Source organism: Lissotriton helveticus, chromosome 1_1, assembly GCF_964261635.1.
Source record: "Lissotriton helveticus chromosome 1_1, aLisHel1.1, whole genome shotgun sequence".
NCBI lineage: Eukaryota > Metazoa > Chordata > Amphibia > Caudata > Salamandridae > Lissotriton > Lissotriton helveticus.
Genome location: NC_136057.1, coordinates 1,866,492,377 through 1,866,508,708, shown reverse-complemented (window position 1 = coordinate 1,866,508,708; position 16,332 = coordinate 1,866,492,377). Strand labels below are relative to the sequence as shown.

The 16,332-nt window shown below is 46.0% G+C and overlaps 1 protein-coding gene across 2 annotated transcripts in view; it reads right to left on the bottom strand.

The window, feature by feature from the left end:
- The window catches only part of ZBTB37 (zinc finger and BTB domain containing 37), a 119,716-nt gene that overhangs the window by 43,703 nt on the left and 59,681 nt on the right, over window positions 1-16,332 (bottom strand). The window lies entirely within an intron of this gene.

Below are 16,332 nucleotides of genomic sequence, written 5' to 3'. Positions count from 1 at the left end.
CACACACAGAAAAAAATAAAACATACAGGGACGTTCTAGTTAGGTTCTGGTTACACTGGTACTAAACCTGTAAATTTCAGCAGGTATAGTTACCTGAGCTAACTATAACTTACGCCCCCTGCAATGTACTGCTTATGACCAGAAAATCAGATTATTGGGAGTCATTGAACCTCTGATTTATTCAGGTGCACCTAAGACAAGCATTTCTGCGACCGAACAGGACCAGGGGCCAGGATCGCTGCCGGTTTGGGTACAGTTAAGCACCGGTTGAGCTTCACGAGGCTGGCCCTTATTAACCTTGAGCAGAGGGTGAGGTGTGGGGGAGAAGTGTTGGACCCTAGGATGGCGGGACAATGGTGTTGCTCTTCGTGCAACTGGACTACCGGGAGAACTAAATTAGGGGGATGTTGGCTCCAGAGAGGGTACCCCCTAGAAATCTCTGGGAAAAGAACACTGGTTTGGGGGGTATCAAGGATAGAGGAGGACCTACGCTGTGCATTATTTAACTCCCGCTCCCTCATAAAACATAGCTTAGAAATTAGCAAGATGATTAGGACAGCACAGTTAAACTATTTGTTTGTCACTAAGACCTGGGGCAAGGAGGACGCCGGCCAGGACTTTGCAGCTGCCAATCCACCAGGTTATGTGGCAGTGAGACTTGATAGGAGTGTACAGAGCGGGAAGAGGCCTAGACATTATTTTTTAGCGAACAGCTCAACCGCACACTACAGCCCGTTAACACCGCTATCAAAGGCTGCGAGGTGGGCCACTTTAAAATAAACATTCAGTGATTTTGGCAGGGCATGTGACCTACCGTCCACCTGGTCCTAAAAAGCAATTTATTTGGATCTGGCACCAAGTGTTTGAACCCTTTATCCCTGGTGGTAGCCTCACCATTCTGGAGGACTTTAACCTTCATTTTGAAGAAAGGAGGGACTGGAACTCCAGGGCTTTCATGGATCTCATGCTCAGTTTCGGCTTGAGTCAACGGTCAATATCTTGACTCACAAAATCGGACACATGTTAGATGGGATCTTTTCCAATCAAGAGACCCGGACTATACGCGACTGTCTGCCATTAAGCTGGTCCTGCCACAGTTTGATATTGTTTAATTTACACAAGGCATGTGTGGTGGAAAGCATCAGAAACTGGAGGGAAGAAAATCACAGTTGGCGAGTTTGAGGATGCGCTTGTAAAATTCAAAAGAGAAGGACCTTGGGGGCCCCAGCTTACTCACACAGAATTTTAATAAGTGGGCTTGGTCGGCAGTTAAGGAGGTTACCCACCCTGGCAAGACCTTTCCAAAAGAGTAGTAAGAAACCCTCTGCCCCGTGGTTTTCTGAGGAGCTCAAGGAGCTTCTAAGGCAGGAGGCAGGAACGGAGATGGAGACTAGCTCCGAAGTTGGAAAAGAAAATCAAACACAGGGAGCTTACTCTCAAATATAAAAGTGCGATCAAAGAGGCAAAATCTGTGTATTTCACCTAGAAATTTAGGTTGGCTATCAATATTCCGAAAGAACTTTTTAATACAGTGCGCACCCTTATGTCACCTCCTATACATCGGGCGGTAGAAAAATCACAGGTTTTCTGCAATAAGGTGGCAGAGTTATTTGAAGACAAGATCTTTGCACATTTCCCTGCTCTCACTAATAGCCCCTGGGATTCTGGGATGGTAGAAGGAAAGAGGAGACATATAACTTCCGGTGGGGGAGGGGCGAGTCTGAACCGCCTAACCCCAGCTGCTTAGCTAGATTCTCCCCGTCGCCGGCAGCAAAAATCAAGACTCTGTTAGCTGATACCACCTCAGGCTCACAGGACGACCCTTGCCCTCCTAGTACTGCAGTTGGTCCATAACCTTATGGCGGAGGCCTTGGAGAAGATCTACTCGCAGGTCTTGGAGTCCAGGGTGTACCTATAGGGCTGGATGGAGGCAGTGAAAAAAAAGCCTGAAGGAGATTCTAGCGATTTAAAAAACTTGCACCCAATCTCATTGTTGCCTACTCCATCTAAGATCCTGGAGAAGCATATTAACCAGGAATTAGCTCAGTATCTCCTAGATCAAGACCTCCTGGACCCTTCTCAAAACGAGTTCAGGAAGAATCACAACACTTAATCGGCACTTATAGCGACTGCTTATTCCATTCACAGGCAAGTTGACAAGGGAGGTGTGGCCGTCCTGGTACTGCTAGACCTGTCCGTAGCATTTGACACCATATCACCATGTCTACTGGTGCAATGGCTGCATCTGGACGGGCTGAAGGACGTGGCTCTTAAGTTGCTGGAGTCCTTCTTGTGGGGTAGGATGCTTACAGTCAAATGTGGTGACTTCAGAGCCAATACTTTTCAGCTCCCCTGTGGGGTTCCTCCCTGAGCCCTACCTTATTAATTTTGCATGTCGCCCCTCTGACGATACTGGTGCTTTATTTTGGATTCTAGGTATCGTCCTTTGCGGATCACACTCAGATCATCACCTCCATCTCTGGTGACTGGGAAGAGGTGGCTGACAGGTACAAAACTTGTATGATGGAGATCAGCAGGTGGATGAGGGAGAACTGGCTCAAAATGAATGGGAAGAAAACCGAGATCATGGAGTTTAGAATGGATGGCTCAATTTGGACCACTGTTGGTGACCAGAACGTGTGGTACGATACTTGCTCCGGCGGTTGTGGCCAAAAACCTGGGTGTGATTTTTGAGAATACCTTGACCTTCAATGCCCAGGTTAATAGAACAGTGAGCTCCTGTTTCTGGGTTATTAAGATCTTGAATCAAATGCAGCTTTTTCCCCTGAAAGAGCTTAGTATCTCAGTAGTCAATGCACTTATCACCTCTCGCTTAGACTACTGCAATGCCCTGTGTCTACATGCGAACCAGTATTCACTAAACAAGCTCCAAATCATTCAAAATTCGCAGCACTTTTGGTCCTGGAATTACCTAAACACTCATCGGTCAGGGAAGAATTTAGATCCCTTCATTTCCTGCCAGTAAAGAAACATGTGTCTTTTAAAGATCTTCGTTTGGCTCACAAGGCGCTCCACTCTCAGAGCTCGACTTTTTGGTTTTGTCCGTTGAGGCCTCTGAAATAAGCTGGACAATGTAAGGTGGTGGTTCCTAGGTACAGAAAAGCCAGGAAGGTGGGGAGGGGATTTCACAGTGAGGGCCGTAAGGCTGTGGAACTCCATCTTGGAACACATCAGGAGCTTAAACTCCTACTTGAATTTTCGTAAGCAGGTGAAAAAGTGGTTATTTGCGTACTAGTCCTCCCTCACAGTTGTCAGATAGAGGAGGTTTTCTCTCCTTTGGGTCCTCGCCTTTCACACAGTTTCCTAGGTTTTAGCGCTTCGATGTCTGCGGGCTTCATGGGCTCTAGAAATACTACAATTACAGCCCTCATGACATGGTCAGTGACATCACTGATGACATCTAATTTGACATCACTGATGACATCATGCAGTGAATGTGGGAACATTTTCAGAAGGGTAAACTTATTTGAACACAATGGGTCTGACAACGTATTTAAAAGTATTAGTGTATATCGGTTCTGGTTTAGTCAATAACTCCATTAAGTCCAATGATTATGTGTGAGCAACACAACATCAGATGATGGCCTGAAAGAGTAGCCATAATGGCTAGCTCACCCCCACCGGAAAAGAAACCTTCTTCTTAAAGTATATGGAAGTAAGGGGTTCCTTTTCTCTGAAATCCTCGAGGGATGTTGCCCTAAACTCACAAACAAGGAAAGGTTGGAAAAAGAGAAAGGACCCCGAGAATCTCCTTACTTTAATCTGTTGCACAATGAGGACAAAAAAAAAAAAGTGAATGTGAGTATTTGTTAGAATTGGGGGTCTCTAGTTGGCACAGGTAGATACTTGTGACAAATAGGGACCCTCTCCTCTAGTCAGGTTAAGGGGATTACACTCATAAAATAACCCCTGCTCACCCCCTTGGTAGCTTGGCACGAGCAGCAAGGCTTTATCTCAGAGGCGTTGTAAGTTAAGCATTTGTGCCCACAAACAGTAACCCAGTGACAACACTACAAATGGACACCACACAAGGTTGTCTATCAAAAATAAGCATATTTTATATAGTTACCACAAGACCAATAAACGACAAAACTATTACTATTAGATTTCAAGAGTTCTGGTTAAAAAGGCTTAAATCAAAGTTCTGTGCAAGTCGGTAGCCCTGTCCGGCTACAGCGTTGCTGAAAGAACACAGAGTCTAACTAATCCAGTGGATGGCGTCGGTCCGGGCCCACTCAAATGTCGACAGACTCAGTCACAGTAACTTTTACTTGAAGCGGCCGGCACGGATGTGCGAGCCGGTTCCGGGGCGGTGCAAAAAAGAAAGCGTTGCAGGACGCGTTGTCCCTCGATGCGGTGCAGGCAGCGGCCCGTTGATGGAGTCAGTGGATCCAAGGCGTGCGTTGCAGGGCGAGACGGTGCTTCGATGCAGTGCCTTCAGCTTGCGGTGCGGCGACAGAGCCGGAGTTCGGGAGCTGGCGTCGATCAGTCGGGACAGCGGTGCGAGTCGGGCGGTGCGGCGCAAAGCGTGCGAGGCGGTGCCCAACTCCGGTGCGTTCACAGGACTCGAAGTCAGCAGCAGTGACAGCGTCAGACAGACCAGTACGAGTCGGTGTAGCAAGGCGTTGCATGTCGTGGTGTCCACCAGTCGCGGTGCTGGCAACGGCTCGGTGAGCTCAGAGCTTGCGTTGTTCGAGGCGGACGTTGTTTGATGCGGTGTCTACAGGACACCAGGCCGGTCGTGAGAGTCGGTCACAGTTCCCTGCCTCTGTAGCCACTGAAACAGCGTTTCCAGCAGCAATTCACAAAGGCTGGTGAAGTCCACTGGTCCAGGGACTTCGGTCAGGGGGGCAAGCTCTCTTCCAAGCTCTTGGAGATCTTTTGTACAAGTTGAAAGTAAAGTCCACAAAGTTCTTTCTCCTCTCTTTGGCAGTAAGGCAACCACTGCAGGCCAATCCTCCAAGCAGCACTTCAGCTTGGGAATAGTCTCTCCTCAGTTTCTTCAGGTTCCTCTCCTCAGCAAAGGTTTCGTCTTGTAAGTCCAGAAGTGATCTAATTTCTTGGGATCAGGGTCCCAATATTTATACCCCAAAATCCGTTGTTCTCTGAGGGGAGAGGGGCCTGTGCTCAGTCAATACCAGTTCTGAAGCACTCGGTTTACCAGACGTCTCCTTTCCTTTCACAGCGCAGGGCAGGCACATCAGACGCCCCACATGAGGTGGAGCCAGCATTGTGGAAGGCAAGTACAGTCCTGGAGCACTTTGTTGACAGTCTTCCTTCTCTTCTTTCAGTGTGCAGGGCAGAGACATCAGACGCACCACAGGGGGTGGAGCCAGCATTGTAGAGGGAAGGCCCAGCCATATTCAGGTCTCAGGTGCAACTCCTCCCTCCCATCTAGATGCAGATCTCTCTATTCACCACGGGGCTGCCCCAGCCTATCTCCTGGAATCTCCCAGCCCTGTCACTCACAAACCGAGACAAAGGAATACACTACCTAACAGAGGCAGGCTGAAATGGTCAGGCAAGCAAATACGTACTTTCTAAAAGTAGTATTTGCAAACACAGAATATTAAAATAAACTTCACTAAAATATGTATTTTATCATTCTGAGTCCAGGCATACTAAACTCGAATTTGTTCTCGGAGTCTGTTAGGATTATAAACATGTAATAATCTAACAGCCCATTCTGGCCTATGGAGAACAGATAGCCTTGCAATAGTGAAAAACGAAATTGGCTGTAATTCACTATAGGACATGCCACACACATCAGGGCTTGTCCTACCTTATACTTACAATGCACCCTGCCCATGGGCCTACCATACGGGTGACTAATATGAAGAACAGGGAAGGTTTAGGGACTGGGAAGTGGGTGTACTTGCCCAGTCAGCATGACAGTACCAGACTGCACGCAGGCTGTGCAATGACAAACCTTAGACACGTTTTACAAGGCCTCTTCTGTGGGTGGCACAACCAGTGCTGCAAGCCCACTAGCAGCATTTGGGTTTACAGGCCCTGGGCACACTCAGTGCACTGTACTAGGGTCTGACAAGTAAACCAAATAGTCAATCATGGAATCACCAACCATTACATCAATTTACAGTAGAGAGCACTCGCACTGTGGCACTGGACAGCAGTGGCACAGTGCTCAAAGCATCTAACACCAGCAAAAACCCATGAGGCAACAGCAAAAATGGAAAGGAGACCCACGCCAATGGTGCCAGGTCTAACAGTATTTTCTAAAAGTTTCAGAGTGTAAAAGTATATACTAAGGTACCACAACAGTTAAATTAGTATACTTTGAGTGCTTCAATTTTTTAACCAATATCATGTGAGTGGCTGTGTGACTATGTATATTTGTGTGTGAGTAGATGTGTGAGTGACTGGGCGCGCGAGTGGCTGTATGGGTGAACGACTGGCTGTGTGAGAAGCTGTATGGGTGAATAAGTGGCGGTGTGAGAAGCTGTATGGGTGAATAAGTGGGTGTTTGAGTAGCTGTACGTGTGAGTGAGTGGCTTTGTGAGTACCTATATTGGTAAGTGAATGGGTGTGTGAGCTGCTGTATAGGTGAGTGATTGGCTGTTTGGCTAATTGAGTGTATGTATGAGTGGCTGTATGGGTGAGTGAGTAGATGTGCGAGTGCCTGTATGGATGTGTGAATGGACATGTAAGTAGTTGCATAGGCGTCGGAGTGGCTCTGATGAGAGGCTGTATGGATGATGAACTGGGTGTGTGAGTAGGTGTGTGGGTAAGTGAGTGGGTTTGTGATTACTTATATGGGTGTGTGAGTGGTTCTTTGAATGATGTCATCCATGATGTCACTGACCATGTCAAGAGTGATATATAATATGTGAGATCATAAGTAGTACCTTGCGGGGACGTAAGCAATAGTTAGCTCACATAACTCTAACTGCTGAATTTCACTGGTTTTGAGGGCAATAGATAGATAGAGTGAGGGCAATAGATAGAGTGAGGGCGATAGATAGATAGAGTGAGGGCGATAGATAGATAGAGAGGGGCGATAGATAGATAGAATGAGGGCGATAAATAGAGTCAGGGCGATAGACAGATAGATAGATAGAGTGAGGGCGATAGGTGGATAGAGTCAGGGCGATAGGTGGATAGAGTCAGGGCGATAGATAGATAGAGTCAGGGCGATAGGTGGATAGAGTCAGGGCGATAGATAGATAGAGTCAGGGCGATAGGTGGATAGAGTCAGGGCGATAGGTGGATAGAGTCAGGGCGATAGGTGGATAGAGTCAGGGCGATAGGTGGATAGAGTCAGGGCGATAGGTGGATAGAGTCAGGGCGATAGGTGGATAGAGTCAGGGCGATAGGTGGATAGAGTCAGGGCGATAGGTGGATAGAGTCAGGGCGATAGGTGGATAGAGTCAGGGCGATAGGTGGATAGAGTCAGGGCGATAGGTGGATAGAGTCAGGGCGATAGGTGGATAGAGTCAGGGCGATAGGTGGATAGAGTCAGGGCGATAGATGGATAGAGTCAGGGCGATAGATGGATAGAGTCAAGGCGATAGATGGATAGAGTCAGGGCGATAGATGGATAGAGTCAGGGCGATAGATGGATAGAGTCAGGGCGATAGATGGATAGAGTCAGGGCGATAGATGGATAGAGTCAGGGCGATAGATGGATAGAGTCAGGGCGATAGATGGATAGAGTCAGGGCGATAGATGGATAGAGTCAGGGCGATAGATGGATAGAGTCAGGGCGATAGATGGATAGAGTCAGGGCGATAGATGGATAGAGTCAGAGCGATAGATGGATAGAGTCAGGGCGATAGATGGATAGAGTCAGGGCGATAAATGGATAGAGTCAATGCGATAGATGGATAGAGTCAGGGCGATAGATGGATAGAGTCAGGGCGATAGATAGATAGAGTCAGGGCATTGGGAGGCTGATAAACCAAGCGGACTGGCACAAATTTGAGCCTGTGACTATTGGGTGTGGCACATATTCCTGCAATTCGTAGGCACACTAGTACGCTCAGCTATCTAACCAGAATATAAAGCGCCGCAATGTACATCACTGCGCACCGATTGCGCCGCGGTTTGGTAAAGTGAAAGCGCCAAGGAGATGTAAAAAGTCACGTACCAGGCGCACACAAACACACACCTCTTTACATTGCTGCCTCTAAAACATTGCAGAAGCGTCCAGCAACGATCCGGCAGAAGTGGCCTCTGGCTGTTTCCCCCTATGTGGTATGGTAATTATTGTCTATATCTGAACTATGTATCATCAATTGGTGGAGGAAGAGAGAGTAGAGATCCTTTCAATCTCCTTTCAGTAATAAACATGTCGACCACTTTTAACCTCACAAGTTTAGTACGCTAGAATTCCTAAATAATTCCATAGCGACACGCCTTAACCTTCTACCCGAATCCAGAAATATTAAAATTGAACCTCTGGCTGTCCGGGTATTTTAGAACACCTTTATAGCACTATTTCACTTATCATCACTACTGTTTTAACCAATGGTACAACCTCCTGGCGGAGGGTGCAAACAAAAACTGACCCAAGGATTACGCACGGACACGTGTTACAAGAAGCGGGGACACATCATATACCGCTACACGACTTTGAAAAAAAAACACGTGTATGAGGGTCTTTTATTTGGGAGACACCTACCGATCCACCTGCAGACCTTGGTTATGCAGGACCAGTGATCCTTTCCACATTGATATATATCTGAACTATAGCGCTTACATCATTGCGCAAACATAGCGCTGCGGTTTAATGAAGTGACCAGTGGCTTGCTCGTATTCCGTACATCTGTACCCCGTGTGCTTGTCAGAACTTGCATTCCATTTTCCTTTTTGTAGCACCTCCTAGTAAAGAGCTATAATATTTACTGGCTAGCCTATAAAAAAAATAGTTGATGAATAATTCGAAAATACATTTAAGAAGAATGTCCTCAAATAGGTCGTAAATTGGCGGGGATGGGGGCATTACGTGCCACATTTGTGGTATGGCATTCGGGGTAAAGCTAGTGAAAGCGCCATGGAGATGTAAAAAGTCACATACCAGAATTTAAAGCGCCGTGATGTAAATTTTTGCGCATATATAGCGCCGCGGTTTGGTAAAGTAAAAACGCCGAGGAGATGTAAAAAGTCACGTACCAGGCGCACACAAACACACCTCTTTACACTGCTGCCTTTAAAACATTGCAGAATCGTCCGCGAACGATCGTGCAGATGTGTCCTCTGGCCTTTCCCCCCTGCGTGGTATGGCAGTTATTGTCGAACCAAGCCAAGGCTTGGCAGCCAGAAAGTGACTGAGGTAAACAGTTTGTTATTACACATTGGTGCGGCAGTGACTTCTCTGCGGAGAACACTAAATGTCACTGCTTTACAAGAAACAGCAAGGTCAGGACATACACCAAGTGGGAAGAAGGGAACTTAATGTCGATGGGGATAACTAAAACGACAGCTTTAGGAAAGAGGTAGCTCAGGAAATCCTGTGTCATCTGGTATGGGCATGAGACTCTTAAAGGGTTTCTAGGCACGTACAACAGGCCAATTTCCTCTAACAATTCATTTGGACTGGGGATTAACGAGCAGGTTCTGATATCAGAGGGGGCGTTAGGTGTGGCCTGTTATCTTGTCGTAGATGTAGGCTGACCGGTCTCTTGAGAAAACAAGGGAAACAAGGACTGGGCGAGAAGGGAGGTGGGAATGCCAGCAGGAAGGGATGGGGTGACAAATGGTGAGCATTTCCCAGCCGCTTTAATGTTGTCAGTGGCCGAGCGGCTCACTGAGAACATCAAAGCGGCTGCGAAATTTCTCCCAAAGCCTGCAGGCGGACAAATGATGCGCGCGCCCGGCGCACATGCACTGTGTCCGTTCTGCAGACTTTGGGAGCATTTTTGAAAGCCCTACTATACTCTCGCAGAACAACGCATGCGCGTTGGTTCAGCGAGTCCTAAAAAGGTGGGAGGCAGAGGGTGTGTCTGTGGTGGGTTTTGCCACATACAGGTGGTTGGATCTGCGGCTAACCCACGCAGCACATAATCAAAAGCTGTGTGTGGTAGGGTGGCCACCCACAGGCCAAGCCTTGCGGCCAATCCCACGTTGCACACATCCGACAGCTGTGTGTGGCAGGGCGTTGGTTGATTGTTGGATGTAGGGTGCAGGCCCTGGCTATATGCACAGCGGGGGGTTGGTATAGTTACCTATGGCAATAACATATTACTTTAAGTTAAGAAAAAAAAAATTTTATTGGAAAAAAAACAGATGAAAATTCAGTGTAACTTTGACTCTCGCAATGCACTGCTTATGACCTTACATCACTTGTGACATATTCTATGACATTATTGATAACCATCAATACGACACCGAAAATTACATCTTTGACAACAACACTGCGCACGGTGGGAGCACGAGTTACTTTAGTTAACTGTAAATGGTGAATTGGTATTTTTTTGTTTAAAATGTTACGGTAAAACTGACATTTGCAACTAACTATAATGTCACATTTAACTTTTTTTTTGCGATATATAGAGACAGAGAGAATAGAGAGAATGAAGTGAACCCCATTCGTCCTTCTACGTTTTATTGATGAGAGGAGGGATTGAGTAGATAGGAGAATAAGAAGGTATGGGCTGCCTCTTTCTAAGATTCATACTGCTTTCAAAGGCTTGGCCTTTTCAGATAGAGCACTTAAGGCTAGGGGGTGTGGGGAGAAACACCGCTTCAAAGATGAAAAATAAATGGGAGATAGGCTACAATGAGCTTATTATTATGTGGGAAGAGTGGGACAGGGGCTGCATATAGGTAAAGAAGACAACCAACAACGTCAGGCTCAAATTGGTTCGATTTAACTACTAACATAATACCTACCTTGCTCCAGTGACACAGAGGAGGATTTATCCCAGGCACTCATATAACTGTCTCAGAGATGGCGGATTTACCGCGGATTACTACATAATTAAACTGCCCCAGATTCAGGCATTTTGGATGGAAAAGCTGGCGAGGCTGCAATCAATCATGGGAGGCCTAGCAATTCTGATCAAACAACAAAAGAGTGTTGTATGGTTATGTGAGACCACACATAGGAGCAAAAGAGGAGGGGAACCGGCCTCATTTAGGTAGGTTAGGAAGGCCCTCACTCACCACCTAGTGGTGACATGCTTCATCATTGGGCCCCACTAAAGAGGCAGAGTGCCTCTTTAGTGTGCTGCGACGCCAGAACTACTGCGGAGCAGGATTTGTGAGTTTAGGGCGTGTAGTGAAGATAAATTAAATGGTGGTGAGGGGTATAAAAAAGTCTAAGTGTAACCAAAAAATGATTTATTATGTGGTCACTTAGAGCATAGATTTAAAATTATGTGTTGGGAAAATCGTCCACAATTATTTGTGTGGTTATTTCCAATAAATATCGTCAGTCAACATGTTTCTGCCTATAAAACGGTGTGAGGTTACCAGGCATTCTTCAGGACTTTAAAACGGTGTACTAGACCCTGGTGGTATGGACGCGCTAAGGCCCACCCTTACCTAGGGACGTGAAAGTGAAAAATTGGTGTAAAAAAAGTGCAAAAAGGAAGAAAAATAGAGAGATTTATCTTCCTAGGTAACTCCTGGTTTAGGAGGCTTCTACACATTAGGTTTCTGCACCTGTAGAAGGAAAAGACAAGGACAAACATGTAGGACAAAACAAACAATTAGTGGGCTGTCTTGATCATACAGGTCGGTTTTTTGGTGCTCCATATATGGTGGCTGGGCAGTGAGCAGCGGCATAACAATATGTTTAACACCACCTCTATACCCGGGGTAATACGCACTAGTCACTGGGATGTGCGCGGTGCTAAAGGTGAAGTAAAAAAGGTGATACTGGGTATGTTAAAAAGGAAAATCATTTCCTAATAGCGATCAATGGAGTAACGTAATTTTCATGGCGATCGCTAAACACACAAATTAAAATGTCTCACTTATATGGTGTAACGAGGGGACACCATGGGTCACAGGAGGGGGGTGGGAGCGTATTTGGCACACCCTTTGAAGGAGAGAAAGCGGCATAAAATCAGACTCAGAAAGACACAGACATAGGGTGGTACTTAGCTCAAAGAAATGGCGACACGGTAGTCACTGCCTTATTGTTGTAGTCCACTTACGCCCTTGAAGCTCGGCACCCGCAGTGTACCTGCAAAAACCCTCTGGCCGGACCCCAACGATGGTGAGCGGGGACGGAGTAGTGGAATATAACCGGTGTCTTCAGGGGTCACGGCATGCCGGTGAGGGGGCGGGGCCAGGAAAGGTTAGCCAATCAGGGCATGGGGCCGGGAAAGGTTAGCCAATCAGGGCATGTCGCGTGACGTGAGTAGTCACGTGGCAAGCGTGGGCAAAACTTGTTCCGGGCTTTTTTTAGAAACAGGAAGAACTTTATTAGAAGACCAAATTAAAACGCTGTGATGCGTGTTATTTGATTTTACAGGAGAGGTTAGAGGGATCACTTAAGCTTGTAAATGCGGGATGCGCATATATTTGTGCTAGACTGTTATGCATCGATTGGTTTGAAGCGATGACATGCAAATGACACTGGAATACGGAGGTGGGTTATAAGGGACCATTTGTTAAAGAAGGTTGGAACAATGACACTCATAAGCCAAAGGTGAAGTAGCCCCTCGTGGTGGATCCAAGGTATGCTGGGGGCTAGTAGCCAGGTTTAATTATTATTGATGTAGGTTAACGTGAGGTGTTGATCACTGTATAACCTTGCAGGGCTGTTAATGTATCAATTAATAGTGGATGTTAAGACATGGTCTAGTAATTTGGTTAAAAATTACTTTAATACAGAGGTCCAAGGGATATCATCATTAAGTCCAGTTTGATGGGTCCCCAGTCTATAAACCCACCTTTGCTCCTTTTCAAACAGACGATTACTTATGTTGTTGCCAATGTTCAACTGCTCAATTACAGTCCACCGCATGTCGTTGGTGGTGTGATTGTTCTCCAGAAAATGTCTACTCATTTTGGTAGTAGTTTTTTTGCACCTGATGTTTGATCTGTGCTCGCAGATCCTCTGCTTAACTTTCCTACTTGTCATTCCCACGTAACGTAGGGCACATGGGCAAGTGATGAGGTAGGCCTAGCAATTCTGACAAAAAAGTAGTGCCTGCTGAGCTCAATGCCACTTTGGAAAAGAGCAAAATAAAAAATGAGTTTGCTGCCCCAGGGGCAGGTTTAGGTCAGACGGACATACAAAATCTAGCTGCCGGAAATCAATATGGTTTTACTTAATTCCTTCTATGATATAAAAAGCATTTTTTGCAGAAATCTCCCCTTTGTCCTTGAAAGTTTTCAAGAGAGGCATTTAGACTGGTAGGGCACCCAAACAAGGGACCAATGCACCCATTACTCTATTCTTAACAAACAAGAAAGATGTGGGCAACTCTTGGTCCTGCTCAACTACCATTTTAACATATTTTCCAAATTTCTGACACACCGAATGACCATGATCTTAGATACTCTTGTCTGATGCTTTCCACATGGGTTTGTCCCACCTCCCACACTAATCTTGTGACATGCCTCATTAATTGCATACAAATAATCCAGGAACCTATAGCAGTTATCTTGTTAGATGTGGACTGTGAGGAAACAGACTTTTTTAGGTTCAAACCCATTGTTGACTGTTAGGCGCTGGGGTATTGACTCCGACTGCACTGAGGCCTGCTAATCAGACCTCTGTGCCTGTGCTCTGAACCATAAAGTGTATGTTTGATTGGCTTATACTCAATTGGAATAAGTTACATTGCTTATAAGTCCCCAGTAAATGGTAGCAGGGGTACCCAGGGCCTGAAAGTTAATGTGCCCCTCAGGGTTGACGGCACTTATGTGCCAGCTTGAGTGCCACAAGGTAAAACAGGTCTCCCGGTCTACCACTGCAGACTGGAAGAGCAGTTTTGATTTGCTAACTCGACTTTGCCATTTAAACTAATGACAAAGCCAAATCTTCCTTTTTAGGACGAGCCTAGACAGCGTTTGTGCGGTCTCTTCGAGACATGTTGTATAGACTTTGTGGGCTTACAGCCCGCCCATTGCATTTCATTTGTTTCTTTCAGTGTCGTTTAAAAATTCAAGTGGTTAATCTTTTCTATTTGTCCCTCCTTTTCATCGGTTGTTCACTACCATGGAGTAGCATTCTAGTCTTGTAGCTTTCCACTTGTCCCGTTTAAAAAAATTTAAAAGGGACTCCTTTACCTTTGTCCAAGAGCACTGCACACAAGCACTCTATCTTTTTAGTCTCTCCGACTTACTTTTCTGTAAACAGGGCTGTAATTCTTGTTTTGAGCTCTTAACAGGAGCGCTCGTGTCACTTCGAGCTCCGACGGCCCTGTAAATCTTGTGTGCCTTTCTTTATCATCAAGGCGCCAGCTTTCATGTGTCACCACTGCATCCACATCAGGAGACTGCACTCCTTTTATCTTATCAGCAAGGCACCCGCTTCATGACCCCCTCGCTTCATGTTTCAGCATGGCGGCCGCTCGCCTAACTTTTATCTACACAGCGCACGCATGCACCCGATTCACAGCCGCTGCGCTTCATATTTCAGCGCGGCGCCTGTGTTCATGTTTCATTTCTTTATATTTCTACTGTTGCTTCCTGTATAGTGAAGCTGTTTACTCTTCTTCGTCTATCCCCCGCCTTTGTATCTGCTGTTCCCATTGTATCTGCCATTCCAGTCCCGTTAATGATCTTCACGCTCCTCCTGATCTATGCTCGTTTTGTGTTACCTTCTATCCTGGCAGTTGCTCTCCTCTATATGTGCTCTCTCTCCTTCACTCCCCTGTTGGCTTCCTCCTCCCATTCTGTTCTACCTTGTGTGCCTCCTTCTTTTTCGGTATTTGTCCTGCCGCCCACTGCCTGCTCCCTTGTCTTCCTTTAACTGTCCCACCACTTCACTACCTACCTCTCTTTCATTGCACAATAGCTTTTTACTATCTCTTTTAGGTATTGGTTTTCCCTCGCCCCCTTTTTTGCCTTAAATACACCGCCTTCTTGGCTCTACATTGACCTGCTCTCGCAAGATCTAAAATTGATCTTTTGTTTCTCCCCTTTTCTGTCGACCCTTCATTCCGCTACACCCTAGTATGTGCCCTAAGCGCCATTTCCTCACTCATCCTCCCCCCGGCCCTGCCCAGGTCGTGTACTTTGTGGTTGGTGTGCGATGGCTGAGCACAGTGTTTTCTCCGGACCTGTCACTCCGGGATAGGCCAGTGTTATGACACTTCCCACAGAACAAGTGGTGGTGATCATGGTTCGGGGTCTCATTTGTACAGAGCATAGCTCCGGATCGCAGTTCAGTAAGCACTGCCCTCAGGTTCTGAGGCTTTGTTAAGTGGGCTCCCATGTCATAGGTATTTTGGTCTGTGTAAGGGTTCCTCTTTCTTTATGCCGGATGGACTGTTTGCTTGAATACGTTCTCAGCATCCACCACATAAACACAAACCTATTGAATTTGTCAATGATAGCTTTTTTTTTCTAGGACTGAATGGTTAATGTGCAGCCAGTCGCCTTCAGAAGTCCGTTTTCAGGTCGGCCATTAGCTATGGCCTTGCATTTGACTGAAATTAATTATAAAATCTACTTACATATAGGGGCTTTTAGCAAGCCCTGTTCATCCAGTGGGTGGCGCTGTCACCAATATTTTTTTCATTACCTGCAGAACATAGAGCATGGACTTGTTTCAACAAATAATATCAGTCAGTCGTAACCAGCCACATGAACTATGTTGATCTATTTTTCATCATAGCTGCAATCAAGCGTGGACTCGTTTTAACAAACAATATTAGTTTGCAGTAACGAGGAAAATGAATGTGACAAACTTAAGGTTTCACTTGACAGCTCAGTCAGTTTATCACTATTAGATAGAGAAATCCTTGTTTTATACCAATGCACCCTCCTTTCCTTTTACCGAAGAAGTTACAACACCTTCCACAGTCCGATTTTACTGACAAATAGTGGTGTTTTATTAAAATAAAGAGGGCATTCACCACACAGTACTAACATGAATGCACATTAGGCATAATGACACGTTCATTCACTTTTAAGTGCTGCGATCTTTCATTTAATCTGCTTACTGAGATTAAATGGAGTTTGCTTACACAGATTTTGATATTTTATGGATCCATTAACACCAATGGTCAGTATACTCTGTTCCAATGTACTTGAACCCCTTTATGCGATTCAGCTCTACTCTACACCACTCCACAACATTCTATAGCACTCCACAACACTCTAATCCACTCCACTCCACTCTAATCCACTCCACTCCACTCTAATCCACTCCACTCCACTCTAATC